At 38.5% G+C, this 14,455-nt stretch overlaps 1 protein-coding gene across 1 annotated transcript in view; it reads right to left on the bottom strand.

Annotated features, from left to right (window-relative positions):
* The window catches only part of LOC124137805 (zinc finger MIZ domain-containing protein 1-like), a 423,984-nt gene that overhangs the window by 213,931 nt on the left and 195,598 nt on the right, over positions 1-14,455 (bottom strand). Inside the window, exon 5 of the mRNA XM_046504266.2 lies at positions 4,720-4,824. The gene's annotated coding sequence lies outside the window, so the exon portion shown is untranslated. The remainder of the gene's footprint in view (positions 1-4,719; positions 4,825-14,455) is intronic.

Genomic DNA, 14,455 nt, shown 5'->3' on the forward strand with positions numbered 1-14,455 from the left:
GCGGTCTGTAAATAATCAAGTCTGGACCAGACAATCCAGTGACTGACATCACAAGCATTGATTCATGCATTTCGGATACGATGACATATGCATCAACCAAGTCAGCAAGCCTGACCACCAGATCTTTACAGGTAGAATAATTACGAAACCAAAGGTCGAAAAACATGCTTCCTGTTTTTCATGACAGTCATATGTATTTAGGTCATTAACAAAATCATGGTCTAACACAGATCCGATACTGCCAGTGGACCAATCAGAATGAAGCATTACAACATGTCATGGAAGAGATTGTTTCAACAAGGTTGCAGCCAAACAGTCAGCAAACCATCTCTAATGGCTGCAAAACATGAAACAAGCCTGAGATGTCCATTAAGTACTTCAGGGACAAGTAGTTCTAGACATAAATGGCTGAAAAAAAGTGGTCACCATTCCAGAGTGTTCAGTCACTCACCTTCTCAGATGCTGTTTCCTGCACAACCACAAAGGAATATCAAATATAAAACTCATGATGAACTCCTTTGCATCACTATCATTTAAGAGCGCAAGAATTCTTTCAATGTGATGTTTTCGGTACGGACGCTAGGACCCTGATCAAACAAGCATAAAGGTATTAGCATCTTCTCTGAATATGTTCTGACACAATTAGTTTAACAACACAAACTTCATTTTCATCTGACAGACCCATGAAGATTCCGGGGTAGAATAGGTCTTCAGCAACCCATGCTTGCCGTAAAAGGTGACTATGCTTGTCGTAAAAGGCGACTAACGGGATCGGGTGGTCAGGCTCGCTGACTTGGTTGATGCATGTCATCGATCCCAATTGCGTGGATTGATGCTCATGATATTAATCACTGGATTGTCTGGTCCAGACTCGATTTTTTACAGACTGACGTCATATAGCTGGAATATTGCTGAGTGCTGCGTTAAACAAACCAACCATTTTCATCTGAAAAATTTTCTTTTGGACACAAAATTGAGCAAAATTATTTTCTCCCAGTTTCTCTAAATCGTAACTTTTGTAATTAAAGATCTGTATTCACCAGTGCCAAAAGCTGCTGTTTCTAACATAATCTCTGATAAAATAACCTACAGAGCTGAAAATTTATTTTATTGAAAAGTTATTTCCAAATATAACTAAAATGCAGCCAAACTGTATCCTAGTTTGGTGATCAAATGAACTTCAATTCAAGGAGTTTGTAACCAGCAATCACAGTCAATGCCTCAGTCTTTGATTTGGTCAAAGAAGTCTGAAACGTTCTCAAAATGTCTGAAAGTTGTCTACAACTATCTATTTACCCTATTTGACATAATAAGCAGCCAGGGCGCTCTCAAATGAGAAATAGGGGCACTTATTAGAATATAATTATGGTCAACAAGACAGAATTGAAAGATCGTAACTTTCGTGATTTGGCCAACACGGACAACGACCGCTCTCAGTATTTTAGCCGTTTAGATATATGTCTCTTACAAATATGACATGGGCATGTTTGCACATATTAACTTATGTATCTACGTATTTGTGAAAACACAGCTCCACATAAACGATGAGCAAAAATGATCATCAGCGCCATTGTTCCAAACGGAAAGTAACGGTAACCAGCAGGTAATATGTGTGTTTGTTTGTTTGTTTGTTTGTTGTTTAACGCCGCACTCGGCAGTATTCCAGATATATGATGGCGGTCTGTAAATACTTGAGTCTGAACCAGACAATCCAGTGATTGACCACATGAGCATCGATCAACACAATTGGGATACGATGACATGCATCAACCAAGCCAGCGAAATAACCTAAAAATTACCTCTAGTTTTTAATTAATCATTGTTTTTAGAAGTTAGAACCTCGCATAACACCATTGCCACAGGCTAATTTGCATATCATTGTTTTTAAACAAACAACAATAAATATTTAAACATAAAAGTTTTGTTTGTTTGTTGTTTAACGCCTCACTCAGCAATATTCCAGCTATATGACGGCGGTCTATAAATAATCGAGTCTGGACCAGACAATCTAGTGATTGATATCATGAGCATCGATCCATGCAATTGGGATACTATGACACGCATCAACCAAGTCAGCGAGCCTGACCACCCGATCCCGTTAGTCGCCTCTTACTATACATCAAAGTGACGGACTTGCTAACCTCTCCAAAAGGCTGCGATGACAGCACATGATGTAAAGAAATGGAAACTATACAAATGGAAATAGTTCTTTATGGTTTTAGATATTTTTTAATTTAAAATGTTACTGTGACATATGTGTAGATGTGTAGACTCGTCAAAAATAGAAATATGACCATTGTTGCATTGAATAATATTAGCTGGCGCTGACATGGTATGTGGTAAAGATGGTCATATGGAACGGGGTAAACGGAAGTTGTAAGCATCGGAGGGACACCCGATTCTGCCGAAATGAATGTAATCATTACTGAATAAAATTTTGACTAAGATTACTAAAATAGAGTACAAACCGAAATTCAGAAACACAATGAACACTTAAATAGTGTAACAAAAGGGTTAACTTGCCTAATTCAATACGGATTTGTTGATATTTTACTTCTGATGACGGATCATAGTCGTATATAGGCCTACTGACCAGGGCCCCGTTCCTCAAAGCAATCTTAGCGCTACGAAGATCGTAAACCTATGTTAAAGTATGGGACTTACGATCACCTTAGTGCTAAGATCGCTTTGTGGAACGGGGCCCTGATATCTGAAATGAAACTATAAAAGAAAAGCTTGTGCATATTTTACATGAGAGATATTTTTCCAGGATTTAATTGCCCATAATTAAGGGTGTTATTATACACAAGTGCGTAGTATGTATGAATAAATGATTGTACATTGATCAATCGGAAACGGGCGCTCAACGGGAGCAGGGCACTAATTACATCAAATACGGTACTAATTTTGGTCCAATATTGACCATTACGGGTTAGAAGATCAGGAATAAAGAAATGGTATTGGAAGGTTCCAACAATTCCAAACGGGTCAACAAAGTCATCCAGAGAAACCTTATGACAATGAAACCAATCGGATATTTGTACATTGTTACATGATGTAGTGAAGGCAATAAGAACAGCGAGATTTGTGGTTTAGGAAATCATAAAATACATGTACATTGTGATTATTCTGTTATACCTTAGATTAACAGTACCCAAAATAAACTTAAGCATAAAGTTAAATAAAAATAATTTTGTAATGGAATAATCCTCAAGTCGCTCAATTTCAGACCTGAAGAGGGCATGAGTATAGGCTGATAGAGTGAGAAGGGGATGAGTATAGGCTGATAGAGTGAGAAGGGGATGAGTATAGGCTGATAGAGTTGAGAAGGGCATGAGTATAGGTGGCTAGAGTTGAGAAGGGGATGAGTATAGGCTGATAGAGTGAGAAGGGGATGAGTATAGGCTGATAGAGTTGAGAAGGGGATGAGTATAGGCTGATAGAGTGAGAAGGGGATGAGTATAGGCTGATAGAGTGAGAAGGGGATGAGTATAGGCTGATAGAGTGAGAAGGGGATGAGTATAGGCTGATAGAGTGAGAAGGGGATGAGTATAGGCTGATAGAGTGAGAAGGGCATGAGTATAGGCTGATAGAGTGAGAAGGGCATGAGTATAGGCTGATAGAGTGAGAAGGGCATGAGTATAGGCTGATAGAGTGAGAAGGGCATGAGTATAGGCTGATAGAGTGAGAAGGGGATGAGTATAGGCTGATAGAGTGAGAAGGGGATGAGTATAGGCTGATAGAGTGAGAAGGGCATGAGTTTAGGCTGATAGAGTGAGAAGGGGAAGAGTATAGGCTGATAGAGTTGAGAAGGGCATGAGTTTAGGCTGATAGAGTGAGAAGGGGAAGAGTATAGGCTGATAGAGTTTAGAAGGGGATGAGTATAGGCTGATAGAGTGAGAAGGGGATGAGTATAGGCTGATAGAGTTGAGAAGGGGATGAGTATAGGCTGATAGAGTGAGAAGGGGAAGAGTATAGGCTGATAGAGTGAGAAGGGCATGAGTATAGGCTGATAGAGTGAGAAGGGCATGAGTATAGGCTGATAGAGTGAGAAGGGGAAGAGTATAGGCTGATAGAGTGAGAAGGGGATGAGTATAGGCTGATAGAGTGAGAAGGGGAAGAGTATAGGCTGATAGAGTGAGAAGGGGATGAGTATAGGCTGATAGAGTGAGAAGGGGATGAGTATAGGCTTATAGATTTGAGAAGGGGATGAGTATAGGCTGATAGAGTGAGAAGGGGATGAGTATAGGCTTATAGAGTGAGAAGGGGATGAGTATAGGCTTATAGATTTGAGAAGGGGATGAGTATAGGCTGATAGAGTGAGAAGGGCATGAGTATAGGCTAATAGAGTTGAGAAGGGGATGAGTATAGGCTGATAGAGTTGAGAAGGGGATGAGTATAGGCTAATAGAGTGAGAAGGGGATGAGTATAGGCTTATAGATTTGAGAAGGGGATGAGTATAGGCTGATAGAGTTGAGAAGGGGATGAGTATAGGCTGATAGAGTGAGAAGGGCATGAGTATAGGTGGCTAGAGCTGAGAAGGGCATGAGTATGGGTGGCTTTACAGCTTTACCCTTGGAATTAAATAAAAAATATTAAGATTTGTGAACAGTTATACAAATGAAGAAGTCTTTGCTGGCAAAAAGATTTTCCAATATCCATTTACTGAAATCAAAGTTCACTGCGAGTATTTAATAAGAAATGAAATAGTCAACCAACCTGTCGTTTTCCTTGGTGAGATGCATGTTTCATATAGTTCATTTTCTTCACGATCTAGCTCTCAGCACAGGTAGGGCCCGGGGTCATGTTCTGTCAGTGGAACATCTGAAGACAAGATCAGGAGTTATTAAACAAATATCCAGTGCTGTTGGTTATTAAGTGAGGGAGTTTGGTTTAAAGTCGCTTTGAAGAATACATGAATTATATCACGGGCTGTCAGCTTTAGGTGAGAGTGATGGTTGTGGGTTCAAATCCCAGATTGTGAAGCACCATATGCTTGTCGTGGGTTTCACCAATTGGCAAATTCCTTGCACCACAAGCTGACGAGTTCAAATGCAGATCACTCACACTTCATCATCATAAAAAACTTTCTTCCTAAAAATACTAAAATTCACAAAGTCAAAATAATACAAACACATTAATGATACAAAACTGTCAAAAATATCAAAAATATAATATGGTGAAAATCTCTATCAATATTTTATTTCGATTGAAGTTATCAGATGGCAGAACCTCATTCAGAAAAAACACCTTGGTAACAAAATGAAATATAAAAAGCTTATTTATGCCAAACTGTATTACAATATGTATTGTTGACACAATACTACCAAGCATTTTTCACTGCTAACATCCCACCACCATCACAGTCTGCAAGAAACTTCACAGTGTAAAAGTACTGGCATGAATGATGTCACCTGAAAAGCTTTTTTTCACAAATATATTTTACAAACACATCCCTGAACAGGATATGCATCATAACATTTGAATTATTTGTGCCAGGTTTCTATGCCAATTGTTATTGTATGACTTTTGTGACAAAACCTATCCTACAATCAATATCAAGTTCAATCTTGTTTCTATGGAAACATTAAATACAATACAAAATTCTAAATGCCAACTTTCATGAACATTTACACATTGGAAATCTAACTGCCATAGGCATCACTGGATTACAATATCATGACACAACAGGTGGTGAATAACAACAAAGGTGAATACACCACTGTTACAACCAGGTGGTGAATAACAACAAAGGTGAATACACCACTTTTACACACCAGGTGGTGAATAACAACAAAGGTGAATACACCACTGTTACAACCAGGTGGTGAATAACAACAAAGGTGAACACACCACTGTTACACACCAGGTAGTGAAAAACAACAAAGGTGAACACACCACTGTTACATGACAACAAAGGTGAACACACCACTGTTACACACCGGTTGGTGAATAACAACAGAGGTGAATACACCATTTTAACACACTAAATGGTGAATAACAGCAAAGGTGAATACACCACTGTTACACACCGGGTTGTGAATAACAACAAAGCTGAACACACCACTGTTACACACCAGGTAGTGAAAAACAACAAAGGTGAATACACCACTGTTACACACTAGATGGTGAATAACAACAAAGGTGAATACACCACTGTTACACTCCAGGTGGTGAATAACAACAAAGGTGAACACACCACTGTTACATGACAACAAAGGTGAACACACCACTGTTACACACCGGTTGGTGAATAACAACAGAGGTGAATACACCATTTTAACACACTAAATGGTGAATAACAGCAAAGGTGAATACACCACTGTTACAACCAGGTGGTGAATAACAACAAAGGTGAATACACCACTGTTACACACCAGGTAGTGAATAACAACAAAGGTGAATACACCACTGTTACACACTAGATGGTGAATAACAACAAAGGTGAATACACCACTGTTACACACCGGGTGGTGAATAACAACAAAGCTGAACACACCACTGTTACACACCAGGTAGTGAAAAACAACAAAGGTGAATACACCACTGTTACACACTAGATGGTGAATAACAACAAAGGTGAATACACCACTGTTACACACTAGATGGTGAATAACAACAAAGGTGAATACACCACTGTTACACACCATGTCTAGAATAACCAGGAATATAACACATGGTCAATAAATGTTTCAATTTTAAAAAATTAAAAAATACAATTCACTTAATTATGCTTGGAAAAAAAAGTGGGACTGATGTATGCCCTCTTTTATAAATATCCCCAATCAATTTTCATGATTTTTAAAAATTGGTATCTTTATTTACTTCTGCTGTCCTATCTGAAGCAAAACCTTATTATTTGTAAGTCATAAAATCCATAATCATGTTGCTTAATGTTCTAACTTCTGCCTAAGGACAACAAAATCAACAAAAAAGCAAACCCAAACATCTGTGAAATCTGAATAAAAAACGACAATTCCCCCTTCAACATATACCTAAAAATAACAAAGTCATCATTATGTGGTTTAGAAGCAAGATAAGCTTATGACAAAAATCAGGTCCTTCGGCAATCTGTCACAATGGAACTGTCCATTTTCCTTGCAGGGGTAACAGGTGTACATCATGTCAGCTATCATTTGATTATTGGTGTACACAAGACGCCCTTATTTACCTGGTTAAACGCCACACGGTATACGCTGCCAGAGGTCACATGATGAGCCACAATCATGTGACGCGTGTTGATGACAGATCAAGTGATAAATTTGATCTCCTACCATGGCGCAAATTATTTGCTTCTCCAGCTTGTTTCACCAGACAATTTATTGATATATCTATTCTGCTGACTAAACACTGGGTAATATAGCATGAAAACAATACCAGCCATATTGGTACATCTTGCTACAGAGATTTATCAAGAATTCCAAAGTATAAGTGCCCTCCCTGGGCAGGCAAATTTGAACAAATTCTAATTTTCTTCACATTTGGGATCTAAATTCAGATATATTTGAATATTGTATTTGAACATTGCATTTAAAAAATAAGGCAAAAATAAGCATTGAAACCTCTTCCTGTTTATTATTCCTGATATCAGTGAAATAACAGTCACCTCAACAAAGCCATAATTTTTGTTAGGATTATAAAAGCATGAATTGGGAAATTATTAATTTCAATTTGAGAATTTGTGTTGACAATTGCTGCAGACTTGGAGCATGTGCCTCGGAGGAGGTGTAGATGTTTTATCCCTGCTAAACAAATTTACAAAACGTAAAATCATGAAGCAGACAGAACAGGAATCAAAATTAGCTTAGCCAAATCATTTCGTGGCTTGAGTTTTGTACAAAATCCTATTATCTATTTTTAATGTCAGTTATTATCATTACCATCTTCTATATCACAACAAACACATGAATTGAATTATTACTCACAAACGCACACCCAACCATCCACCCACTACTCACTCACTGAGACAAATGAGAAAAGAAACAAACAGATATACTACACACGCATAGAAACCTACTTGATTTAACTTTTATCCCAATTAAGCTCATTTCCCCCAAAATCTTTGACCCAAATCCAAAGCTTTCTGGGTCTCAACAATCAACAAAATATAGCTGGGATTTTATGAGTTTTTCTGTCATGCATACCCTAAAGTATGTCAGCAAGTCCTGAGCTAGAATACGATTTGTTTCAGAATCCGACTTTTCATAAAGCCAATTAAGATATATGAAGTAAAATCATAACTAATAAATGATTCAGCCAATGTTATCATAACATCGGGGGCGTGAAAATAAATAGTTCCATTTTATCATATCGTCCTGATACAGACAGAATGATAACATGTGAGTAATTTAATCTTCCATCAGAATGACTATAGAAATAGCCTCTTTTATAAACCACAAAGTCATTATCAGTTTCCAACACTGTAAATGCAAAGCTTGCTACATGTTACATTTCAATTTGATAGCGAGACTATGTTGAATATCTCGGACAATAACATCAATATTGTCTTGGTCGGACAATCAACATTTCCACACATCTACCAGCTATGCTATTGTTCCCAATTCTAAAGTTGACATTTACAGTGTCAATCCATATGAAATGAATCAAGGCGTATATAATACCATCTGTTGAAATGTTCACGGAAAGTATCACGTAAATATCTGTTCCTGTAATGCATAACATTTCATTCTGAGAGTTAGGGGGATAACGATGAGGTGATATGCCCTGCAAATTGGCTTAATAAAGCCAAGGAGATTTGGCCATATTTTTCTGTATTTATTCAAATAATGATGGCATTTGCCCCCTAACAATGAGCAAACAAGACAGCCTCACTCTCAGATCAGGATATTGATTGGTTGATTTGACAGACTCATGACTTCAATCTATGATGTTTATCTAACAAAAGATCTGGCCATCCCAAATAGACATAAAGATGTAGAGGCCCTGTAGGGGTGCATTAAAAACTGCAACGTGTATTCTACATCAGAGAAATATGTTACATTTGTTAATGAACCTTCAAAATCACTCAAGTAATAAAATCAGCTTTTTTTGTTCAGATTATAAAATTTGCTGTGTTTTTTTGTTACATTGTTTCATTCTGCGGCCACAGCTTGATCAACACTTATCATTCACGAAAATGGGCATTAGAAACAGAAAAAAGGTTTTGTTTTTCATCACAACGATGTCCCTATACCTTGCTGCTGATCACATAAATCTTACTGTTTGTTTGTTGTTTAACACTGCAGTCAGCAATATTCCAATTATATGATAGCGGTTTGTAAATAATCAAGTCTGAACCAGACAATCCAGTGATTGACATCATAAGCATCAATCCACACAATTGGAATGCAATGACATGCATCAACCAAGTCAGCAAGCCTGACCACCCGATCCCGTTATTCGCCATTGACGGCAAGCATGGGTTGCTGAAGACCTATTCTACCCCGGATCTTCACTTGTAAAAACACATGCAACTCTCATTTCATAAGTCAATTGGACAGGGAAAAAATTCGCATGAAGGCGACTTGCCAACAGATACTATGTTGTTGCACCAGATAAAAAGTTGCCTAATTGCAAATGAACCCCTTCTAGCGCCTCACAAGCCGCTTGGCTTGTATACTCCCCAGGGAGCTGAGAAAGAAAAACCAAGCGCACACTGATCCATTGACCGGGTGTAATAATGGTGTTAATGTTTTGAGCATGCTTTACTGGATGACGCATTAAAAGTATTCAATATTAATATTAATATTATTATAATTACCACCCTCAGAGTTAAGGGCCTTTCTCCAGTCATATTCAAGCAAGTTTGTTTACATAATTAATTCCTAAAGTTAGTCACCTGTTCATGTACCGAAAATTCCAACAATGCAAAATAGAAAACATATTTGGCTAAATAAGGACGAGATTCTGGATACCACAGAGCATTATTTGTAACCTGTTATCCAAGAACTGGTTATGAGGAAATAATAGACAAGAGCTAAAGAACCAGTGTTGCCTCAAACCTTTATTACATAATCTAATCTGTTAAGATTGTTGAGAATTTTCTTTCTCTAGTGAGGCTTCATAATATTCTGTGCCTAAAACATAAATAGATAACATAATGCTTTCAAAAGATTTGAAATTATTTCTACTGGGTATGAGACAAATAATAGTTAATGCGTAAAATTTTATGATCATGTGATCTCTTTTCATGAGTATGTTGCGGACATAAAGTGTCTGAGTCCTGTGATGGGACTCGAACCACAGATCGAAGTCAGACACCTTGTCAACATGACCAGAGCAAGCTGATAGTGTTAGGACGTCATCTGTGGGATGACTCTACAGCCTGCTACATACTCCCCCATCAACAGAATGCACATCCCTAGACTCATAGAAAGGTACTGAGACTGGTCTTGCTCAAATTTGATAAGGACATGCTCAGCCCACATTGGGGACATATTTAGTGACCTTAAAAGTTTTTAGTCCAGTCCTGAGATTCAAACCATGGACCTTGTGATCCAAGGTTAGACTCCTTATCCACATACCCTAAGTAAGGAGGCCATCCCTATGCCCTTAAACTTTCATGAAATTATCATATCAGTATGTTTTCAAGCCTCACAATAGAAGGCCAGGTTAAAATAGAAGGCTTTGTCATAGTAGAAGGCAACGTTACAACAGAAGGGTATGTCACAGTAGAAGGCCAGGTTACAATAGAAGGCCAGGTTAAAATAGAAGGCTTTGTCACAGTAGAAGGCAATGTTACAATAGAAGGCAATGTTACAATAGAAGGCCAGGTTACAATAGAAGGCCAGGTTAAAATAGAAGGCTTTGTCACAGTAGAAGGCAATGTTACAATAGAAGGCTATGTAACAATAGAAGGCTATGTAACAATAGAAGGCAATATGTATCATTTGTTGTCACGCATGTAAGTTGGACTTTGGAAGTTGGTTGGACTGTTTGAAGCTCTACCTGGTCTTTGGAAGTCAAGTGGACGTCTGAAGCTCTACTTGGACTTTGGAAGTTGGTTGGACTGTTTGAAGCTCTACTTGGACTTTGGAAGTTGGTTGGACTGTCTGAAGCTCTACCTGGTCTTTGGAAATCGGTTGGACTGTCTGAAGCTCTACATGGACTTTGGAAGCCACAGGTGGACTCTTTGATACAGTTCCTGGACTTTGGAAGTTGGTGGGCTGGTTGAAGTTTTACTTGGATTTAGGCAGTCGAGGGGACTGTTTGCTACTGTACATGGACTTTGGACTTTGGAAGTTAGGGGAATGTTTCACAATAGACTTGAACTTCGGGTGATGGATGCACTGATGGTTCTCTGGTGGCAAGATGGATCCCGAGGACATACAAACTGGACACATGACTGAATTCCTATGAGAATCTGGCATACATTTTGTCTCAACGTGATCTTCTTGTTTAATAATGCACCCTTCATTACAAGCATGACTGATCCCAACTACATCCATGCTGCTGGTAGAGCCATCAGACATTCCACTTACATAACAAACCCATGTGAACTCCATCACCTTCACAAGGTCAATGACATTGATTCAGATCGGAATTCTGACAAAAGGGAACATTCAAAGACTGGGATCCTGTAATTTTGTGTAATAACTTCCATCCTAAAGAAACCATTTCAAACACATCATTATATGTCATTATATTGCAAACCACTTGAAATATTCAATAATATTCAAACACCATCTTATTCCCGGCGCTTCTATTTGGGTAGAGCAATGTAACATTAATCTTTGCCAAAGTGCACTAATCACTGAGCGACTATGAGTTACTTCACACAATCATCAAAGACCACCTCACAGATTGTGCTACAAGTTAAAATGCCATAAAAACTTCCACACAGCAATCAAGTACTCTGGATGGTATTTCGGCAAGGTCCTTTGACGTGGACGTGAACAGCTCTGCCTATCCTGATTGGGAAATTAAATTGATGCCAAAGTGAGGCTGATGTTCTTTTCATTAATGAATGGAAATTCAGTGAAAGTGATAAAATTGAATGGTTAGCTCTCAAAAGGGTTAATTGTCTGACTCAGGAAAAAACATGATCTTTTCAGTGGCAAGAACGAACAATTCTCATACTGAGACATATATTTTATATTTTCTCAAAAAGCAACTGCAAATTCTATTTTGGAGAGTTAATCAGCAGACGATTCTGATTGTGGTCGTGTATCTAAAAGGGAAAATCAGGCTGTGACATGGATTCCTATCTTTGCTTTGTTCCTGCGATTGTCAGTCAGATGAACACCCTACCATCATACACTGTGCGATATTCTCCTTATCAAGTGACAAATGTTAAAGCGCCAATTGCAGTAATGGAGAGTTAAGTCTGGCATGGATGTTCTTCAAATCTTTGATTTCATATAATTAATATTATTGTTATCAGACTCTAGTGATGTCGATTGCGATGTTCATTTTACGAAAAGAAATTCTGGATAAATAAACATGATATTGGGACTGTCAGATGGTAACATCAGTGTTTACATAAATCACAAATGTAAACCGACAGGACTGTGGACTATGAATGTGATTGGTGAGCAATTGTGTGACCAATTGTGCAGCATCACCAGTGACACTTAACGTCCTTGCAAATTCGTTGACACTGGGTGGTCTTTGGAACAGACGCTTGTTACAAAATTAACAAACTAGTGAAAAGACACCATGGTGAAAGCTTACAGTTGTCACATATCTGTCACTTTAGACAATGAAGGAGGATGCAGATGGATCAGAATTGTGGGAGGCAAGCCCAAAGCGATGGAGGTCTCAGATGTTTACCAATTTGGTTGAATCACTGTATGGCATGTTGTGGACTAACATCTAGTCTCTGTAACGAGCCCGGAGAGCGGAAGGTCCGGGGTTCGTTCCCCGGCAGCGTCATACCAAAAGATGTTAAAAGATGGTACTTGTTGTTACCCTGTCTGGCGCTCGGCATTAAGGGTTAAAGCAAGGACTGGTCGGCTCGGAGTCAGTATACTGTGTCTGAGTGGGGTATTCATGTTAAACTGCGGCATGGTATCTCAGTGGGCTAGCACTATAAATCAGCATCAGTCCGGTCTAGTACAAGCAGACACACACACACACACACACACACACACACACACACACACACACACACACACACACACACACACACACACACACACACACACACACACACACACACATGTATAAACAGTGCAATAATCTTGGACGCGACGTTAAACCCAATTTCACCTCACCTCACCTCTGTAATGAACATATTTTAAAGAAAACAGTTGTGAAATTATATATAGTTATATAAAATAATAAAAAGGAGCCCAGAGATGTTCTTCCTTTTCAGACTTGCAAAAATTATAGACTTGCATGGGCTGTATTGGATATATTTGTTTCAGGGTCTGTATGACAGGGTCTGTATGTTGCTGAAAAACCAATTACCAAAAGAAAAGTGAATCTGGTGTTCTTGTTAAGATGTTATACCCATACCTTGAATGGCTATGAAATGTATGTCTTGTGCATGTAGTGTGAAAAGTTAGTCTATGAAATCTTATATTACAAAATACTCTTCTCGCCTCTAAATTAAACAAGTAATTTTCCTGATGATAGCTGGCTAGACTTGCCTTTGTATACTTATACACCAGAGCCTTTTGCAGAAATTATCTCCAATTTCATTCACAAAATGTTCAGGCAAAGAAAATCTGCATCTCCTCTCCAGCAATATAATCATAGCAATATTTGTATTCTATTGTGTATGTCAATGGTTTTTTAATTAGACATGTTCATGTTTTGTACCCTGTCTCTGGTGGGTGTTTATGTACAATAAATATTCTTCTTCATATTCTACTTCTTCTTCTTCTTCTGTCTAGATTTGGTTTTCTTCATTAAGAAAATATATTCTGGTCATGGTGCTGGACTATGTGAAAAGCTGTGAGGGAGAATTGGTAGTCTCGTGGTCTAAGGTGCTGTAATTAGCTATGAAGTGTTGCATCCTTTCGGTGTGCCAGGATCTGCTGATCATGGGTCTGAATTGTTTTGGACTGATGACGATCTTTGACTTGTCAGCACCATAGCTGTGCTCAAGAGTTTCTCGAGAGTGGTAAATGCATAAGACTTGAGTCAGTTTGGATGTTCGCCTCACAGCTGAGATAAACAACTCAACAGAAGTCAAAGAAGTCTCAAATATATATATATGACAATAGTTAATATGTTATAGTATATGAGCTGTGATATAACTGAAACAATGCATAAATCACTGTTAAACCCATCTCACTCACTCCTCACTCACTCCTCACTCAGTCAGGGTAAAACAAGGCTGACATGACAAGACTAGATTGTGCATGTGATGGTAACAGAGAAGGATGTCTGCAGGTGATGGTAGGCACAGGAGGATATCTGCAGGTGATGGTAGTCTGCAGGTGATGGTAGGCACAGAAGGGTGTCTGCAGGTGATGGTAGGCACAGAAGGGTGTCTGCAGGTGATGGT

This window comes from Haliotis rufescens, unplaced genomic scaffold, assembly GCF_023055435.1.
Source record: "Haliotis rufescens isolate VD_foot unplaced genomic scaffold, xgHalRufe1.0.p SCAF_20, whole genome shotgun sequence".
Lineage (NCBI taxonomy): Eukaryota > Metazoa > Mollusca > Gastropoda > Lepetellida > Haliotidae > Haliotis > Haliotis rufescens.